This window comes from Euprymna scolopes, chromosome 21 (genome assembly GCF_053919585.1).
Source record: "Euprymna scolopes isolate OS-2025 chromosome 21, ASM5391958v1, whole genome shotgun sequence".
NCBI classification, from domain to species: Eukaryota; Metazoa; Mollusca; class Cephalopoda; order Sepiida; family Sepiolidae; genus Euprymna; species Euprymna scolopes.
The window spans coordinates 46,634,069-46,655,355 of record NC_136502.1 but is presented as its reverse complement, the minus strand read 5'-3'; the positions used below and the strand labels follow the sequence as shown (position 1 = coordinate 46,655,355).

The 21,287-nt window shown below is 30.8% G+C and overlaps 1 long non-coding RNA gene across 1 annotated transcript; it reads right to left on the bottom strand.

Moving 5' to 3' along the window:
- Positions 1-10,042: 10,042 nt before the first annotated feature.
- On the bottom strand, positions 10,043-17,858 carry LOC145242222 (uncharacterized). The gene is made up of 2 exons (XR_013862672.1): positions 17,658-17,858; positions 10,043-11,027 (listed from the first exon to the last, which is right to left on the bottom strand). It is a non-coding gene; the product is annotated as an uncharacterized LOC145242222 (long non-coding RNA).
- Between the last annotated feature and the right edge of the window lie 3,429 nt (positions 17,859-21,287).

Here is a 21,287-nt window from a genome sequence, read left to right as displayed (position 1 = left end):
TAAACAAATGAATTATGTTTTTTTCTTTTTTTTTTTTACTTATCGAGTAAACAGAAAATTAAATCTCGTTCGTTTCGTCAATTCGTGGGTGTGAAATGAATCGAACCGGAAGTTCAGTTCTATCAACAAATCAGGTTCGCAGTAATGGCTTATGAAAATATATTTATTTTATTTAATATTTTAATAATTGGCGATGTAAATTTATTTTAATAACATAAAAACATCCCTCGGCTCTAAAGATGGGTTGTCTGAACGTAGAAATATGGTTTTATTCGCTTGTAACGAACCAAGAATTACATTTTTATATATATAGATATATCTATATATATATAAAAATGTAATTCTTGGTTCGTTACAATCGAATAAAACCATAAAAATGTAATTCTTGGTTTGTTACAAGCGAATAAAACCATATTTCTACGTTACCAATTTAATTGAAATTTTCAGACAACCCATCTATAATATAACTCCAAGAAAGTTAATTGAATTTGCACAAGTAAAATCCAAGGAAATCACGTAATTGGAAGATGGTCCAAAATAATCCAAAAGGCCAAAATCCATGGAATAATTCACAAATATGTACAAGGAAAAGGGGAAAAATTCCAATAATATCAATAAAAGAAAAATAAGATATGCTTTTCACACGGCTGCCGAGACATAATGTAAATAAGAAAGATTAGGGAAGAAAAAGAGGGAAAAAAGATCACGGAAGAAGAAGAGGAAAGAAAAAATTAAATGGTGATAGAATTAAATATAAAGTAGAAAAGCAAATGTCAAAATGACCCAGACAAAAAGATGTTAAAAGGCACGAAAAAAATATAGGGCTAAAAAATAGGTCAACTGAAATGTGCAGGTTATTACTTAAAAAAATGTCAGCAAGAGTTGTTAAAAGACACTAAATGGAAATAAATAAATATATAAAAAATAATTAATAAATAAAAAAATCAATAAATAAATAAAAATAAAATTTAAAAATTTAAAAAAATTTTTAAGAAGAGAGAATGGCCGGTATCTGCAAATTCACGATAAAGCAAGTAAGTATGTAAGTAAATGCATATAGTAAAATATAAGTAAATATACATACAGGATATGAATGTGTGGGTAGATTGATATATTAGATAGGAATATTTAAAGACTAAAACGGAAATTGCAGATAAAAAATTGCAGGTAAAAAATTGCAGATAAACAAAACAAAAAAAAACGGTCAAGCAAAGAAGAAATAAAGAATTAAAATAAAGGATTATTGAGTTATAACGTATTAAGAAAGTACGTAGAAAAAACGATAAAGTTAAAGAAAAATTATATATCTATCTGAAAGGTTAAAGTAATAACTATGTAATTTCAAAATTATCATAATTAAATTTGAACTTATGTTTATAGAAAAAGATCAGTTCGTTTTTAGAATTTATTATATTGTTACTTTGAGGGGAAGTAATTATAGTTATAGCTTCGGTTGTGCAGAGGCGACATGACTTAGAGCCTGGAGTATAAGATTTAACTTTTTTATGATAGTCCATTTGATTGAGAAGGGGTATTATTAGAGTTAAGTTTTTTAATTAAAGTGGTTAGAGAAGTTCCTTGGTTATTATTAGAATTATGCTTGTTAAAAGAAGAAATATGGTTTGATATTCTTTTCTTAATTAATGTTGAAGTAGCGCCGATATATGTATGCACTTTATTAAAAGCTCGAGGTCTGATATTAATATTAATTTGCTGATTTGTATTAGTTAAATAGTTTGAATTTTGTTCATAGTGTTCAACAAATGGTGGGACAATGATTGTATGAGGACTATTTTGGAGGGGATAATGAGTGTTGTTAGTGTTAGGATGGCTGTTAGGAGAAATATTATTATTCTCATTAATATTATTATTATTATTATTATTATTATCATTATTGCTAGTTGTATGATTGTAGATAGAGGGGCTGCTCGACTAATATATTGGATTAGTAACTATATCAGATGGAGGATGGGAAGAAGGATAACTTGAAGACGAAATATTAGTGTCTGTTATGGAAGGATTGTGTGGGAGCTCAGTAATTGGGCATGAATATATAACATCTTTATGGATGCAATCATTATTGAGTGGGCAAAGATGTTTGTCATTACAATTACAGTTAGTTTTGTGTTTAATTGGGAAAGGGATTTTTTGGACTGATTTAATTTTGGGGGCATCAAGTAAAGAATAGATACCCTGTAGCAGACGACGTCACCTGGCGGTGACAGACGCACATTTCAAGTGACACCGGTGATTCAACCTTGACATTGGCACAAGCACATGGCGTCGGTTGTTTGTAAACACGTCAAATAGCAAACATGCTCGAATATTCGCCAGCAACTTTTTTTTTTTTAAATATATTCCCAAAACTTTTGAAGATTTAAAAGAAAAAATATATATTTATGAAACTTTTTTTTTTTTAAATAAGTAACAAAACGAACTTAATTAAATAAAAGATATTTAAATAAATGGGTGTCTTTCTGTTTCGGATTTTTACAACCAAGATTGATTTTTATGTACCGTGTTTTTTTGGGGTGGGAGGTTCTGTGTACCTTTTTGAGACAATTCAATATTTATTTAATTATTCTTTAAAACATTAACTTTAGCGACAATTAATATATTTTTAAGATAATATTTTTGAATATTACATTTTGACGAATATTTGCGAGCAAGATTTTTTAAAAAATAAAAGATATTTAAATAAATGAGTGTCTTTCTGAGTGCGTTTTTAATATATTTACAGAACTTTTTAATAACTGTTTTATACTTTTTATCAAACAAAAATATAACTTTTATTATGACATATATATTACGGACTGTTTTTCAAACATCAAAATTTTAAAATTAAAGTTAGTTTTATTTAAAAAAAAAAAAAAAAAAAGACGAGGTGTTTCTTTTTTTTTTCAATTAAATTATAAACTTTATTTGAACTTTCAATAAACTTTTACAGACATAAAAATAGACTTTATAGATATTTTATAATATTTTTTTTTAAATATATTTAACGGAAAGTTTTTTTTTTATCATTTCATTGTTGAATAAAATTTCAAAGTGATAAATGGTGAAAAAAAAATATCTGGAAATGAAAAAAACACCTTGTCTTTTTTTTTTTTAAATAAAACTTTATTTTAAAATTTCAATGTTTGAAAAACAGTCCATAATATATATTTCATTATAAAAGTTATATTTTTGTTTGATAGAAAGAATAAAACAGTTAATAAATACAAAAACAAAAACAAAAAAACAGTGCATTAAGTTCAAATAAAGATTTTGAATAAAAAAGGTTAATTCTTTAACACCTTATTATTTTTCTTTCTTTTTTTTCTTTTGCCATTTTTTTTCTGTGTACGTTTTTAATACAATTCAATATTTATTTAAAGTGCGATGTATGTCAGTGGTCAGTGAAGGAGAAATCCTTCTAGACCGAAGCAATTTTCATGCATAATAAAATCACAAGTATAAACAATCGAGATTTTAAAAATATATTATTTTATTAACATATCTTTTTATAACTTATTTTTATAAAGATGCAATGCAGTATCACAAGATAGAAATTTTTTTATAATTTTTATTTTTATTGAAAAAAAACAAAAAAAACTTCCTATTTGCTTACTTCTTCACAAAGGCAAATTAAATACAAGTAAGTTTTTAATGTAACGAAACACAACATTTAAACAAAATACATTTAAATAAATGGATGTTGTGCAGAAATGGTATCACACAATTTGAAAAATGTATTTTCTGAATTTCTTTCATGCCACAGGAATTCCTTCAGATAGGAATCTAAGTGAGATCTTCTACAGCCGAACATTGATTTAATAAATCGTTTATGGCGATTCCAATAGCTTTCTATTGTCTGTGTATGGACTTGGTTGTTTGGGTTCACAAAATGTTGTGAATGGTTTACAGTGTAATGGGGAAATCCCAAATCAGTGTCTATCGTATTATATGCTTTCCATTCATCGCTATGACTGGTCGTTCCTGGTAAAACAATGTTTTTTTTATTATGGGTAATAAGGTTTCTTTATTCCTTTTTTCGACTATCTCCATGTATCCTACTGTAGGCTTACTGCTTGTATCAACCAAGCCAAACACTCATAATGGCTTGTGACTAGCTCTTCTACGATGATGCTTTGGTTTGTGGGAAAAACACGATTTATCTATCTAGACGATTGTTCCAGGCCCACCAAGTTTTATGGGATTATCGATAAAATATTTCACACATATTGCTCGAAATGCAGCATATATGTCACTGGTCGTCGGTTTCGAAATATTCAGTTGCATCATGGCATTTCTTTTTGGCTTATCCAATGTCATTGAATATTTCGTCCAATTCATATGGACATTACAGAATTCACAATTCATTTCATTTGCAAGTACGGAATCCTGTTTCATCCATTCAATTATGGATAGATGGTCTCTAGAAATCAACGGACACACAACATCTTTGAAAATGGCTTTATCCATTTGTTACAGTATTTGGACCAAGTAAAGAATAGATATCCCGTAGCAGACGACGCCGCCTGGCGGTGCCAGGCGCACATTTCAACTAACACCGGTGATTCGACCTTGACATTGGCACAAGCACATGGCGTCGGTTGTTTTTAAACACGTCAAATAGCAAACATGCTCGAATATTCGCCAGCAATTTTTTTTTTTTTTAAATATATTTAGAAAACTTTTGAAGATTTAAAAGAAAAAGTATATATTTACAAAACATTTTTTTTTTTAAGTAAGTAACAAAACGAACGTATTTAAATAAAAGATATTTTAATAAATGGTTGTCTCTTTCTGTTTCGGATTTTTGCGACCAAGATTGAATTTTATGTACCGTGTTTTGTGGGGGTGGGGTTCTGTGTGTGTTTTTTAGACAATTAAATATTTATTTAATTATTCTTTAAAATATTAACTTCAGCGACAATTAATATATTTTTCAAATAATATTTTGAAATATTAAATTTTTACGAATATTCGCGAGCAAGATTTTTTTTTAAATAAAAGATATTTAAATAAATGGGTGTCTTTCTGAGTGCGTTTTTTTTTTAAATAAAAATAAAATTATAAAAAGATTTTTATCTTGTGATACTACATTTCATCTTTATAAAAATAAAAGTTATAAAAAGATATGTGAATAAAATAAAAAAATTTTTTATCTCCATTGTTTATACTTGTGATTTTATTATGCATAAAAAATTGCCTCGGCCTAAAAGGATTTCTCCTTCACTGACCACAGACATACATTGCACTGTAAATAAATATTGAATTGTATTAAAAACGTACGAAAAAAAAAAAAAAAATGTCCCAAACCGTATAGAATGAACCTTTTTTTATAAGTTTTATTCAAACAGTCTTTATTTGAACTTAATGGACTGTTGTTGTTTTTTTTTATTTATTAACTGTTTTATTCTTTTTATCAAACAAAAATATAACTTTTATAATGAAATATATATTATGGACTGTTTTTCAAACATCGAAATTTTAAAATTAAAGTTTTATTTAAAAAAAAAAAAAAAGACGAGGTGTTTTTTCTTTTCGAGATATTTTTTTTCACCATTTATTACTTTGAAATTTTATTCAACAATGAAACGATAAAAAACAACTTTTCGTTAAATATATTTTTAAAAAATTATTATAAAATATCTATAAAGTCTATTTTTATGTCTGTAAAAGTTTATTGAAAGTTCAAATAAAGTTTATAATTTAATTGAAAAAAAAAACAACACCTCGTCTTTTTTTTTTTTTTAAATAAAACTAACTTTAATTTTAAAATTTCGAAACAGTCCATAATATATATGTCATTATAAAAGTTCTATTTTTGTTTGATAAAAAGAATAAAATAGTTATTAAAAAGTTCTGTAAATATATTAAACACGCACTCAGAAAGACACCCATTTATTGAAATATCTTTTATTTTTAAAAAAAAATCTTGCTCGCGAATATTCGTAAAAATGTAATATTTAAAAATATTATTTTGAAAATATATTACTTGTCGCTGAAGTTAATGTTTTAAAGAATAAATATTGAATTGTCTTAAAAACGCACACAGAATCCCCCACCCCCACCCCCACAAAACACGGTACATAAAAATCAATCTTGGTCGCAAAAATCCGAAACAGAAAGAGACACCCGTTTATTTAAATATCTTTTATTTAAATACGTTCGTTTTGTTACTTATTTAAAAAAATGTTCTGTAAATATATACTTTTTCTTTTAAATCTTCAAAGGTTTTGTAAATATATTTTTAAAAAAATGCTGGTGAATATTCGAGCATGTTTGCTGTTTGACGTGTTTAAAAACAACCGACGCCATGTGCTTGTGCCAATATCAAGGTCAAATCACCGGTGTTAGTTGAAATGTGTGCCTGGCACCGCCAGGCGGCGGCGTCTGCTACGGGGTATCTATTCTTTACTTGGTCCCCAGTATTTAAAACAAAATGGTCCAAATATTAATTTTTTTTAATACCACGTAAAATTTTGGCTTCTTCGACTTTTGGATTTTTTTGTCATTTAATAAATTGATCAGGTGAGGGTATCATGAGATTAAATCAAAATTCAATATTTAAAAATATTATTTTAAAAATATATTGTCGGTAAAGTTAATGTTTTAAAGAATAATTAAATAAATATTGAATTGTATTAAAAACACACACAGAAAAATAAAGAATTAAATATACACTTTACATAAAAATCAATCTTTGGCGCAAAAACCCACGAAACATTATAATCATTATTCGAAGGTTTATTAAAAAGTTCTGTAAATATATTAAGAAATGCACTCAGAAAGACACCCATTTATTTAAATATCTTTTATTTTTAAAAAAATTTTGCTCGCGAATATTCGTCAAAATTTAATATTTAAAAATATTATTTTAAAAATATATTAATTTTCGCTGAAGTTAATGTTTTAAAGTATAATTAAATAAATATTGCATTGTCTTACAAACGCACAGAAAAAACCCTCCAAAAAAACAGTACATAAAAATCAATCTTGGTTGTAAAAATCTGAAACAGAAAGACACCCATTTATTTAAATATCTTTTATTTAAATACGTTCGTTTTGTTACTTATTTAAAAAAAAATGTTCTGTAAATATATATTTTTTCTTTTAAATCTTCAAAAGTTTTCTAAATATATTTAAAAAAAAAAATTGCTGGCGAATATTTGAGCATGTTTGCTATTTGACACGTTTACAAACAACCGACGCCATGTGCTTGTGCCAATGTTAAGGTCAAATCACCGGTGTTAGTTAAAATGTGCGCTTGTCACTGCCAGGCAACGGCGTCTGGTACAGGGTATCTATTCTTTACTTGATCCTTTTTTTGTTAGATGTTAAGATTCTTCGTGCTAAATTAGGCATTGTTGAATAAGAAATCCTGATTGAGTTTTTATTGAAAATAGAATTATATCTGTGTGGGCATTTGAAAGAGTTTTGTACAATGTTGAAGAATTCCTTAGGTATATTAGTTTGGAGGATTAAACCAAATATTTTTCTTTCTCCTGATGCAACTGGGTGGGTTAGGGGTATTGCGATTAGTATTTTGGTTTGGATTATATATGTAGACTGGTTCATTGTTATTGATAGCAGCAGATCTTTTTATTTGAACTGGTTTCTTATGAGTCATATTGTGTGTGATTACAGATTTAAGGCAGCTTGCAGGAGGAGCATAATGGTTGTATTTAATCTTTTCCTTGTGTCCTAAGTTCCTTAAGGCATTATTGAAGAAAGTAGCATTTTGATTAAAAGTTTTTTTATCAGCAGAAATTCTAGAGACGGATGATACTATAGATTTTATAATTGAGTTGGCGTGGTTTAGAAGATTTATGGACGTATAAAAGCGTAAGGTAAGGTTTATGATAGGGTCTATGAGTTTTGGTGTTAAGATTAAGTGTAACATCTAGAAAATTTGAAGTTTTTTTATTTGGTTCAATAATTATAGGAAGGCCAAAGTTATTAAAGAAGTTATGTAATTTTTTAAATTGTTTTGTTGTACTCTCTTGGCCTGGCTGTTGTAGTAAAAAGGGCATCATCTCTATAAAGGCCCCCTTGGATATGTTTAAAGTGGTATTTAAGTTCTTTCAGTAAGAAGAGTCCCACTATATCGGTAACTTCTGCAGAGTCAGAAGCACTCATCAAAATGTCAAAATTATCAGGGGTGTTCTTTCTCGTCCAAAGCTTATTGTTAAATTGTATAAGGGACTTTCTCACTAGAATTAATTTAATTTCTAAATTAGTTAAGTCAGAATTTCTTTTAGCAAAGATTAGAGCCTTATTTAAAAGGATCAGAGAAATTGATTGATAATAATTTTGAATGTCAAAGGTTATGAAGTTAAGGAGGTGTTTATTTTTAAGGGAGACAAACCAATTAATTACGGAATCTGAATTTAGCTAAAGAGGGAAACTTACTTTTACTTTAATAGAAGGGATGATTATATCTAAGATATTTTTGCTTACAGCACCTAAGTCAGAGTTAGATGGGCAGATCAATCTGATGGAGGGGTTATCATAGAATTTGGTTTATGATCCTTGAGGGTGAATCTAGGGGTACCCAGAGAAATTATTTCAGTGAAGTTATGAATATTCATAGAAGTCAGTAAAAGTTTAGCTTCAGAATTAATGGAATATAAAGTCTTAGGAGGGACTATTTTATAAGATTTATTAAGTTCTTTATGCAAAAGTCTTTTATATGTAGGATAGTCAAGTTTATAATAATTTTTTGTCTCATCAGCAGGAACGGATATATGTTTATTCTTTTTAACTTTTTCGGCAAAATTATTTATTTTTCGAGTAACCAGATTATAATGGTGTTATTGTTTCTTAAAGTTAATTTTTTTTACTAAATTTAACATGGAATTCTCAAACTTCTCAAGGTAAGGGTTGTATTTGGGGTGGGCAGTGGTTTTTAATCCGTAAAATTTGGCAGCAATTCTTTTGATTTTCTTTTGTTCTCTATGAGAGTTGATAGGGAGTTCATTTGTTAAGATTTCTGGGTAAGGTTGGTCTTCAGAGGAAACAGGCGCTTTAAGTTTATTTTTAATGCTTAAGTCATGGTGATAAGCCTTCCACCATATATTTTTTAGGAAAGTGTTCAAAGCTATTCTATCACTATTTAATTTTAGGAAAGTGTTCAAAGCCTTTCTATCACCATTTAATTTTTTTTCCTCTTCTTCTTCCCTAATCTTTCTTATTTACATTGTCTCGGCAGCCATGTGAAAAGTATATCTTATTTTTATTTTATTAATATTATTGGAATTTTTCCCCTTTTCCTTGTACATATTTGTGAATTATTCCATGGATTCCGGCCTTTTGGATTATTTTGGACCATATTCCAATTACATGATTTCCTTGGATTTTACTTGTGCAAATGGAAATTCAATTAACTTTCTCGGAGTTATATTTTTGGATTTTACCGTCATGGGATTATTTACCGTTTACCAGACTATCCATTCACGTGTAATCACCTTTTTCTTCACCATATTCACTCCGCTTCACTTTTTGTTATCAAGTAAGATCTTTGACTTACTTGCAGTTTCATCAAATACTTTTGTATACAAAATCCGATCCCGCATTTTGCTAATTTCTATTTGAGAAGGAAAGTATTTCTTCGAAACTCCGTGGATTAAGGACTATCCACTTATCAAGTGTTTCCTTTTCAGATTAAATATGTTTTTAACTCTTTTCAAAGTGTTTTTGAGCATGTTTTATTAACTGTTTGCTCTTATATAATGACTGAAGTAAATGAACATTTAAAATTAAAATGTTTAAATTCAACATTATTTCATGCAGTTAATGGTAGCCAAATTGATACGGTCTTCGCTAATCGAGCCAGAGATGTCTCATGTTGCAGGGTTTGAATCGTTTGACTGGTGTTAATCGTGACACCCTGCACTGAAGATTCTGGAAAGGATGAAACACTAGTGTCTGTAGGTATTTAATTATTATGGTAAAAAAAATATATATATATATATATATATATATATATATATATATATATATATATTCATACGTTTAGGATTTGGTTTCGATTCAAGCTGATGAACCCAAGTCATATAGATATATTTTTTATTTTTGTAATCACAACTTTATAATATACAAAAAGAAATCAACAGAACATTAACTCCATAATAATATATGCAAAATCTGCAAGAATTAAAATATCATATTTAAGCATATTTTACGACTTGGCTATGCTAGCTTAGATAAATACTTTTGCAGTTTTAACAAAATGGCTACAATAATATCAGAGTATCTTCATTTACTCTGAACATTTGCAGAATGCCAACATCAATATATTACATATGAATCAGTCCTCTGTGGAATTTCCACAGGTCCCGCTAGTATTGTTATGATATGGTTTAATTGGAATTTGACACTTTACAATTATAGGAAATCCTCTCACCATGGCTGCGCACAGTGTGAGTTTTCATGTGCCTTTTTAAATGTCCTCTCCGCGAGAAATTTTTCTCGCACAATCCACACTTGAAAGGCCTCTCTCCAGTATGTACTTTTGTGTGGTCTTCTAGTGTCTTTTTTGTCGTGAATGCTTTATCACAGCTTGCACAGGGGAAAGGCCTCTCCCCAGTATGAGATCTAACATGCACTTTCAAGTTAGTTTTCCATGAGAAAGTTTTCCCACACACGTTACAATCATACGGAGCTTTTCTAGCATGAGTTCGCATGTGGTTAATCAGTTCACTATTTACGCAGAAAATTCGGTCACAGATTTTGCATGGGAAAGATGCCTCACGTGTGTGAATAATCATGTGTTTCTTTAAGCTGTTGCTTTCCAAGAAAACCTTTCCACACACCCCACAGTGATAGGGTGTCACACCAGAATGGCTTTTAATGTGCTCGTCCAATAATTTGCTTCCAGCAAAGCCTTTCCCACAAATATAACAATGCTCGAGGGTTTCATTGACATGGATTTTTAAATGCGCTGTCCATTGGAGTTTTTCAGTGAAGGATTCTCCACAAACTTCACATGGGAATGTTTTGCACATTTTTTTTTTATTTTTGGAAATCCTGTTTTCAGGCTGAAAGTAAAAAAAAAAAAACACAGTGAAGAAAAGTATGCTCTGAAAGTACAGACTTCCACATGAATTTTTGAACTTATCAAGTCAAAAGATTTTTTGAATATTTGTATGTAGTAGTACGAAAAATATATTTATGGCAAGTAAGCTACACAGAGGCATCCACGTTTCATTCCTGCATGAAATCATCAGGCTAAATGCATACATTTATAGTTTGTGCTTACTTTTATATGCAAGTAATATCAAATTTATTGTTATTATTACTCCTCTCAGATTATTATTTTATTGCCACTGATGTTGCTACCGGGCCTTGATAAGGGGTAACTTCTTTGAAAAAAATAGCTCATTTTTATTTTATTTCATTTCAAAACTGACAATCCTTTATTATAACTTTAATTCATGGTGATAAATCAAACTCTCCATATTCCTACCCACATTTAAACTTTTTTATGCTTTGTGGAGTTTTTTTTTTATTTCATGGTTATAAATGTAACAACGTTTAAAAGCATCAAGTTATTATTTTGGTGAAAAGTAAGTAAATAAAAAAAGTAAACTTCATAAAGATATGTGTGATTCAGTTACAATGGATGCTAGTAGACAACTTAAATGAGAGAGAAAAAAAGAACATGATATAAGAATAACAAGTAAACTCATGAACACTAGAAAAGGGAAAATTATGCACAAGATAGAATAGTCGTTTGAATATTAGTCACATGATTAAACCCTGCTCAAAAAGTACAGGAAATTTCTTGAGTTGTAGATAAGACGGCAACAATTTAAACAAAATTATTTACCAGAGAACAAATCTCTTGGATTGGTTGGTTGGTTGGTTGGTTGGTTGGTTGTTTTACGGCATATCAACCCTTTTCAGGTTATTTAATGTAGAATCCAGTGATTGTGAAGAAAAATATTTTTAATAGAATATATTTGTTTTTTGTAAGTCGGTTTCTATTTAACCCATAGTTGGGACCCTAACAGGTACTACCACTCCAGGTCAGAGTGGACCTGGGAGCAATAGTTATTAAAGGGTGGCTCCATACTCCCCAAAGCACGCAGGCTGGGGCCTCACCATTGGATATAATTTAAGGTAATATCCAGGACTCAAATCTCTTGAAAGAATATTTCTTTTTGAACTAAAATCAATCTGAATCTTTCTGATTAAAGAAACAAAGGATACTTGTATCCTTATATCGATATGGCATTGCAAAGATGACCCCCTTACTTCAAAATGTTCTTAATTCAGCAAACACTAAGTAAAAACGATCCTTGCAGAAGATTTTAGTCTTGAAATAAAGAGCATTTAATCTTTAAGTAATGAAAATGGAAGGAAAACAAAAAGAAAGAGATAATAGAGAGAAAATGAATATTATAAGAAAAAAAGAGAGAAAACAAAATACAAAATTCATTTTATTTGATTTCAACCCAGAATTGATAACGTGTTCGCTGTCAGTCATCCACTTTTGTTAATCTGTGAAATAACTGTCTTTTTGTTAGTTATCCATTTTTTTTGAATCTGCAAAATCTTTATTTATTTTATTATGTTATGTTATATATATGCTGCAGAGAAGCCTGGGAAATACGTCACAATGATGTCATCATGTTTGAGTCAGCCAGGGATCCAGGACTGGCCGAGGAAATACGTCACAATGATGTCATAATGTCTGGGGAAGCTCTGACTGACATTATGGGAAAGTCAGTCAGAGCAAACCAGCCTACTGACCTGCTTTTTGGAATAGACTCTTGGTGAGTGGAACAATTTTGCAAGCCACACTCCTTGCCGATCCTCACCGTGTTCTGATATATTGGTTGTCAGTTAAATGCCAATGAAAAATAAACAAACCAAAACTTGAAAGCTGTAAAAAGTGTCATTTGTTTTTCATTCATACAAAAATAACTTTTCGTTTACAACATCTGAAATTGATAACGCAACCTACGTATAATTTTGGTGTCATTTTGTGGCACAAATATTTCACAAACTCATATATAACAATGGTGCAAAGTATCAAGCTATTATTAAGGGTGAAAAATGATTATAAAAGTACAAGAAATGAATGGTTCCATGTCAAATCCATAAACATTTATAGCGTGTTTTATTTGTTTTGTGTTCTTCACATTAGCAACACTTCATTATACTAATTAAATGGCACCAGTTTCACATCATCTATAAATATAAAAGCGAAAATGTATGTATGTATGTGTGTTTGCTTTTTCTGTGTGTCTACAAAAGGCTTCTTTCAGAGAAGCGGTCGGCCGGTTCACAACTTTTTAAAACTTTTTATATCACATAGAAATCATAATATCTCACAGTTAACAATGAAGCTCGCCTGTCTATTTAATTTGCTCGATTTCGGGAAGATAAATATTCAATATTTGTCGCTCGCCACATGTGGGTTAGTCTTTTTCCTATAATATCTTGGAGGTGGGAAAAAAAAGTGTTCAGCAGTAAATGAATACTATCCCGCAGTCAAACTTAACCTCATTAACTCATTAAAACGGGCACCTGCTAAATCCAACTAATTAAATAAATTCAAACGTGTTTCCGTTAACATCTCGCAGTGGGGCAATCGTTAACATCGCACTTTTTTTTTTTTTTTTTTCACACTTTAATTCATAACTTTGCCTCAACGGTTCGGGTTCGATCCTCATACTTACTTTTTTTCTTTAACACCCCTAAACACCCGGGCAACGCCGGGTACCCCTCGCTAGCTGATTCATAAATTTTTAAGTTATGGTTTTGACTTTTGCCAAAATATATGTCTTTTTGAAAGTAAAGTTGAAAATTAATACATCCTGAGTTTTTTTGCACCTTTAAAGCGTAATCTTTTATATAGCCTTTTAAAGTACATAGATAGATATAAAAAATAAACCACACATTTTCATTTACCTTAGCCGTCAAAAAAAAAAAAAAGACATTTTTTTGTGAAATTATCCCAAATAATTTATCTTATCTCATGATATTTATAAAACATTTATGGTGTGAATCTCCCATCAAGGGTTGCATTTATGTATGTATGTACTCCAAATTCCAAATTGTAGAATTGGACACCTGAAACTGTCAAACTTTTGATATCTCACATATATGGTTGTTTACATAAGTACCAAGGTCATAAAAAAATGTTTTGTTATGGTGGGACAGATTGCTGAAAATATATATATATCACTTATGACAAAAAGAATTAAACTCCTCATTTAATCGTCAAATCAAACATTAAAAATACATGGCTAAATGAAGTTTATTTAGTCCTATCCAGGCCTCCATAGTTTATTTTAAACTATCATTAAATTTTTTTTTTTTTTTTTTTTTAATTTCGCAACACAAATCTATAGAGTGATATAAAAAGTTATTGGTAGGATGTACTGAGGTTTTTCTTCTTTTTTTTTTAAATAAAAATTAGTGGAAATTATGAAATAAAAATGAAATAGAAAAGATTATGTAACTCTTACATCTTTGAAGTTTTGATAAAGGCTTGATAATAAAAAATAAAATACTGGTAGACACGCTCTCCTAATAGGTGTGATTTTAAAATAAACAGAAGGAGGAAAAAAAATATTGAAAAAAAAAAGAAAAAATATTCAAGGTAGATCGAAAGGTAACATTTATTTGCTATAAAGTAGAACCCCAGGATACAGCATAAAAAAATTAGTAACAAAATACAATACAGTATATAATACACATGTATATAATCAAATAACATTATAAATAAAACCGTAATGCAGAACAAATACTGTAACCAGGGTCGGGAAAAACATTGTATTCCACATCTAACCTGAAAAAAATGTATCCCACTGTATCCCGAGGTTCTACTGTACTGACATTTAGGTACATGCAAAATGAATGCTTAATCCGAAATTGATAAACATTTTGCTCCATCCTTTCACTTTAAAATTCACATAAATTCAGGAAATCAACCAATTTTAATGAAATTTTCACTATTTATTGACAATCACAAAATATAATGAATCCATTATTTTTTTTTTAAATCTTAGTGAAAATGTATTTTTATGTTAAATAAAAAACACCTTTATAGTTTTAAGTGCTAAAAAGAAAAATGTGTGAATATATTTTTGCTTTTCTTATTAAAATAAAGCATTGTAGATGTTAAATTTTTTTTTTAATATTTCAGGAACATCACAAAAAATGCCCCTGAAAGCCATGTTAATGAAATCAATATAATTCGAACAAAAAAAAGTAATTTATCGAACTAAGAATATTATCATTGAATTAAGCATTGTTTATTCAATATTTTCACAAGAAATGTTTTTTTTTAAAAAAAGGTTTTAAACTTCGGACTTTACAGGTAAATTTCTAAAAAACACTACTTTTTTTGTTTTAAATTTGAATATATTATTGATTATTTATCTTCAATTTGTGATATATAACACTTTGGTGAGTAAATTAATTATTTACTTTTTAATAGACATTTCAAAATGGGAGTCGTAAAATCATTCGACCCCCTGTCTTTCCAAGCTTATAACTACTCGAAAAATGTAATTCAAACCCTAATTTTTTTTTCAATTAAAGGAGCAAGGACCAAGGTTTCATTTTTAAAAAATAACAAAAGAAAAAACAAACAAGGTGTTTTAAAAAAAAAAAAAAAGGTTTTAAACTTCGAACTTTACAGGTAAATTTCTAAAAAAACACATTTTTTTTTAAATTTGAATATATTATTTATTGATCTTTTATCTTCAATTTGTGATATATAAAACTTTGGTGAGTAAATTACTTTTTAATAGACACTTGAAAATGGGGGGGGCGTGAATTAAAAAAAAACGTTTATCTAAAATATTATATTCGGTTTATTAGAAAGAGTCTATCCTGCATTGACAGAGTACAAAATAGACTTCGTGGTTTAGTGAGGGATGCCTTTTTCTCTTCCCTGCAACCTCTCTCCCACAGAAGAGACGTTGCGAGCCTGTCTTTGTTTTATCGTTATTTCTATGACAGGTGCTCATCTGAGCTCCAATCCCTCGCCCCCCCCCCTCGCCAATCTTTCACGAGAAACACCCATCTGGCTGAAACTGCTGTCAATAATTTTCCCCACTCTTTATGTGTGCCTAAATCCAAACGTAGATTTCATGAGCAAAGCTTCTTTCTTAGAACTGCACGCCAGTGGAACTCTCTGTCGCTTGCCTGTTTCCCACCTGACTACAACTTGAACGTCTTCAAGTCCAACATAAACAAACTCCTGACAAACCGCCTCCTTAAGTAAGACACTCTATCAAACCCTCAATACTAATGATTTCTACAATACTATCTCATTGATTACTGTACACGCAATAAACCTTATCCCTGAGTGGCCTTCGGACCTTGATAAGCGGTGACCCCCCATGTAAAAAAAAAAAAAAAAAGCATAAAATTTCACATTAACTCTGAAAATATCGTAAAAATTGAATCAATAGAAAAATTGATAGATTTTTAAAGTTTAAAAATTGAAAAATACTCAACTCGTAAAATTCAATTAATTTCATTACTGTTTAAAAAAAAAAAAAATATTTCTATTACTTTTTATACAACTTTATTAGTTTATTTTGGAAGTATAATCCATAAAAAAAATAAACAACCCACTTTTAAAAGAGAAATTACGAGTTTTTTATATTTTATTCTCTATTTCGTGTTAGGGGTGTCAAAAATTCCTACAAAAATTCTGATATACCTGGGTATGTTTTACTGTCCACAGTCCTTTGAAAAAGTGGTAAAAAAAAAAAAAAAATCAAATATATAATAAATAAATGTTACCAAAAGCAAGATAATTTACTCTTTTATCTAACTGGGTAGGTTTTTAGTGTTTTAACTTAATGTAAAATGTTTAATTGGCTTGAAAAACAAGCGTTTTCAAAAGGTACGCGACCACAAGAAAAAAATGGCTGCGTAACAAATACATTGTGGACACTTTTTCTTGTGGTCGCGTACCCTATGAACTTACTTGTTTTTCGAGACGATTAAACATTTTAGATTTTAGTAAAAACACTAATACCTACCCAGTTGAGTAGAAGAATAACATCCTGCCTTTGGTAACATTCATTTGTTAGATATTTGATTTTTTTACCACTTTTTCGAAGGACTGTGGACAGTAAAACATACCCGGAAAACTAATTGTTTGCGGCAAATTTAAATGCGGTATTCGTTTTCAGCATACCCGAAAACTAGGCAAGTCATCATTTTAAAGGTGATTGTTAAGATGGAAAGTAAATAAAAATTTACGGTATTTCCTTTACAACCTGCCCCAGCCCCCAGCGTAGTATAAGCGCCCCCAACCACCCCATGTTAAGAACGGCTTTCGGAATACCCCCCCCAACATCGAAAGCCGTTCTTAACATGGTGGGGTTGGGGGGGTATTTCAAAAGCTGTTCTTAACATGGGGAGGTTGGGGTGTTTATAATACGCTGAAGCAGAGGCAGAAGGCACGTCGTAAAAATTTACCGAATCTAGAAATACAATCGAGTATTATGATTCATCTGTGGTACTGGTCCCGGTCCAGGGGGAAAAGGAAACCGTATGTCTCGATGTTACTACCCTAAAAAAAAAAAAAAAAAAGATCAAACGTTTTACCAAAATAGCAATGACACATATTTCTCCTTTACTTTGCAGCGTAACAATTTGAAACAAACAACGTCAGTTATTAGGGGACTTACCAGGAAGGATTTTGTGCGTGAGCAAACAAAAAGTAGTTTAGGATTATGCAGGAAGTTGCCGGTGTTAAAATAAAAAGTGTCCCCTTATATTTAATGTCGAACGTTTTATAACATTTTTTTGGCAAAGTCGCCAAGTCACAGCGTGAGTTTATTGGAAGAAAAACAATCTGTATCGGCATTAATTTTGTTGTTGTTGTTGTTGTTGTTGTTAAATATTATTACATGGAGAATATTTTCCAGTTTAAATTTATTGAGAAATACACATTTTAAAGATGTAAACATTAGGAGGGGGGGTATTTTGTTCTCTCCCATTGCAAGAACTTTGTAAGAAAGTGGGATTGAGAAGTCAGCGCTTCCGAGGAGGAGGAGCACACTGACCTAAAAAAATGTCTGGGCAGCTCCGTCGGAATTCTCTGGTAAGTTCACCTCAGGTGATTAGTAATAAATTACCCCACCCGTTCTCAAAGAGAGAAGGCAAAGCCTGGGAAGGTGGATCTCCTAGAACTGCATAGAACCAGCATTTCATCGCAATCAACAGGGGCCAGGTCGTTATAGGAATGATATAATCTCTGTTGATTTGGGTTGGAGGCAAGTAAAATTACCCAATATGGCCCAGATGAGATAGCCATTATGGATAACTTGTTATTCTTTACCTAATGTTGACATATTTAAGATGTGTATTTCTCAATACAAAATGTGCATTACTCACTAAATTTTAAATGGAAAAGATTCCTCATATAATAATATTCAGCAACAACAACAAAATTAAAACTTTAATGCCTACACATTTTTTTTTTCTACCAATAAACTCGCGCCATGATTTAGTGACTTTGTTCACTTTTTAAGGGTCAACTAAAAAAAAAAAAAACCTCCGGGTCAAAGGCCTTTCTCTACACATGACCTTCCTTTTGCCTTGATGCAAAGTGTAGTATCTGTTCCAATGCTACACTTCATTTTTCTTCTTCTTAGTCAGTAAAGGAGAAGTCATACTAGATTGAGACAAATTTTATTTTGAACCCAATCCAGTGTGTCCCTTTTCTTGCGGGAAGGATGGGGGGCAGGGGGCTGGATATTCTCCTCCATTAAAAAGCAACCTTGTGCTCTACTCTGCTATTGGAGTATAGTTGCAAATAAAAAGGTACAACCATATATCAGATAAAGAACAGTGAACAGTAACACACATCTTTATACTCATTCATTTTAGTTTAATTTAACTTACTATTTCATCTGGTTAATCTTGTATTTGATTATTAATAACTATTAATCGTTGATTTCATTTCACCTATGAATTAAAAAGGGAGATGCAAAAAATTAAGTCACCTAAAAAGGAGACTAGAAAGTGGGCTTTGGGTTTACTTTTACCAGCATTGTAATTCTCACTTTCCTTATTTTGTCCTTTAGTCTGTAGTGACCACTATATATGGCTGGAACAAATCTACGGCAGAGACATTCTCATAACAATCACCATTTTCAACATGCATATGCATGAAGTACGCACAAGCTTACAATGTTGTGATGTGCCCATCCGCACTCAAGCGATAAAAGAACTATGTTACGTTCCATGTGCAGTAATACTATAAATAATCTAAAATGTTCTAGAACACAGGTATATAAGCTTTTTACCACAAAAATCAAATCAGTCCGGAATACAGTTTTATAAGTAAATATCATCGCTGCCCGACTCCATCTTGTGGAATATTAAATTCACCCAACATGACTTTGCGCGCGTCATGCATCTAAATTCTCAGCATGGAAAGTTACCATATAGAACGAGAATTAATTTTTTTCAGCAAGTTATTTTGAACTGTTGTTTTCACATGTACTGAACACACACACATACACATGTCACTTAAGCAAGTAATGATTTTCTTTTCCCCCCAGAAAATAACCATGTGTCCCTTTGTTCATGAAACTCTCTAATCATAAACTTTTTGCCTTTTGTACAGGACACTTATAAGCAGAGACTGTCTAATGAACATTTGTGGCAAAATCCCTTAACGTTAGAATGATTCAAATTACTGTTTTTTAAACAGGTTAATAAATATTGTTATTTCATCCTAGTACAGCGATCACCGTTTTTACACATGTATGAAGTACGCGCAAGCTTACAATGTTGTGATTTGCCAATCCATACTTATGTAATAAAAGAACTATGTTACATTCCATGCGCCGTAATACAACAAATAGTCCAAAATGTCTAGAACACAGGTATATAAGCTTTTATCCACAAAAATCAAATCAGTCCAGAATCCAGTTTTACAAGAAAATATCATTGCTGCCCGATTCCGTCTTAAATTCACCCAATATGACTTTGCGCTCGTCATACACATAAATTCTCAGCATGGAAAGTTACCATATTGAACGAGAATTGATTTTTTTTAAACAAGTTATTTTGAACTGCTGTTTTCACATGTACTGAACACACGCACACACACACACACACACACACACACACACACACACACACACACACACACACAGATGTCACTTAAGCAAGTAATTATTTTCTTTTCCCTCCAGAAAATAACTACATGTGTCTCTCTGTTCATGAAAATCTGTAATCATAAACTATTTCCTTTAATGCCGAGACACTCTTATAGTGAATCCTTTTCAATGAACATTTCATTACTTTGCAAGCGTTAACGTCAGGAACATTTTGACTTAATATTCATCAAACACGATCATAACTGTTGTTCATTTTATGTAAATTCATTATGCGACCTCAGCGCTAACCACACAGTTCTCATATAACTTCTCATTATGTGTTTCATAAAAGAAGAAAAAAAAACGTGGATTACTTCATTTCAAAAAATTAATTAATGCGTGAGCCTACAATGGTAACCCTGATAACAGAAAGCAAGACACTACCTCTGCACAACCAATAACCTACAGTGGTAACCCTGATGACAGAAAGCAAGACACTACCTCTGCACAACCAATAACCTACAGTGGTAACCCTGATGACAGAAAGCAAGACACTACCTCTGCACAACCAATAACCTATAGTGGTGAACCTTGTGAGGTCGGAATCTGACAGACACTCTAATGAAATACAATCACAAATTTCAGCCGCTTGCAAACTCTCTTCAAATCTGCACATGAATCCAAAAACTAATGATTACTCAGGCACAAGGGCTCCTCATTTCGATTAACCATCATCGAATAAATAAAGATGCTGGAATTCAGTAAATCATAACTCCTGTAATATACAGACCATGATCGAGGAATTATCGAATGATAGTGACGGTGCAGAACACTTGTGGACCAGAAATGGAAAATGTCACAGTGTCGTCGAATTTGAGTACATTTGCATTGGTTAAAGTCCTGCCTTTTTGGGCATACAATACACTTAGGTTTCTCAACTTAAAAAAGAAAAAAAAAAAAAGAACAGAACTAATCTTTCTTTTCCAATCATCTAATATGACGTCAGTAAATCAACCACGTGTATCCATGGACCTTCCTCACAGTGCCAAACACACGGACTTCCTACAGAGTAACGGTCCCGAAATCAGCACGTTGCAAAATCTGCCAACCAACAGGATTTTACCTACATCGTTGCCATGGTTATTATCAACGCCTGTTTACGCTGAATCTTCCATGAAACTCACATTACAATGCAGATTAATGCTC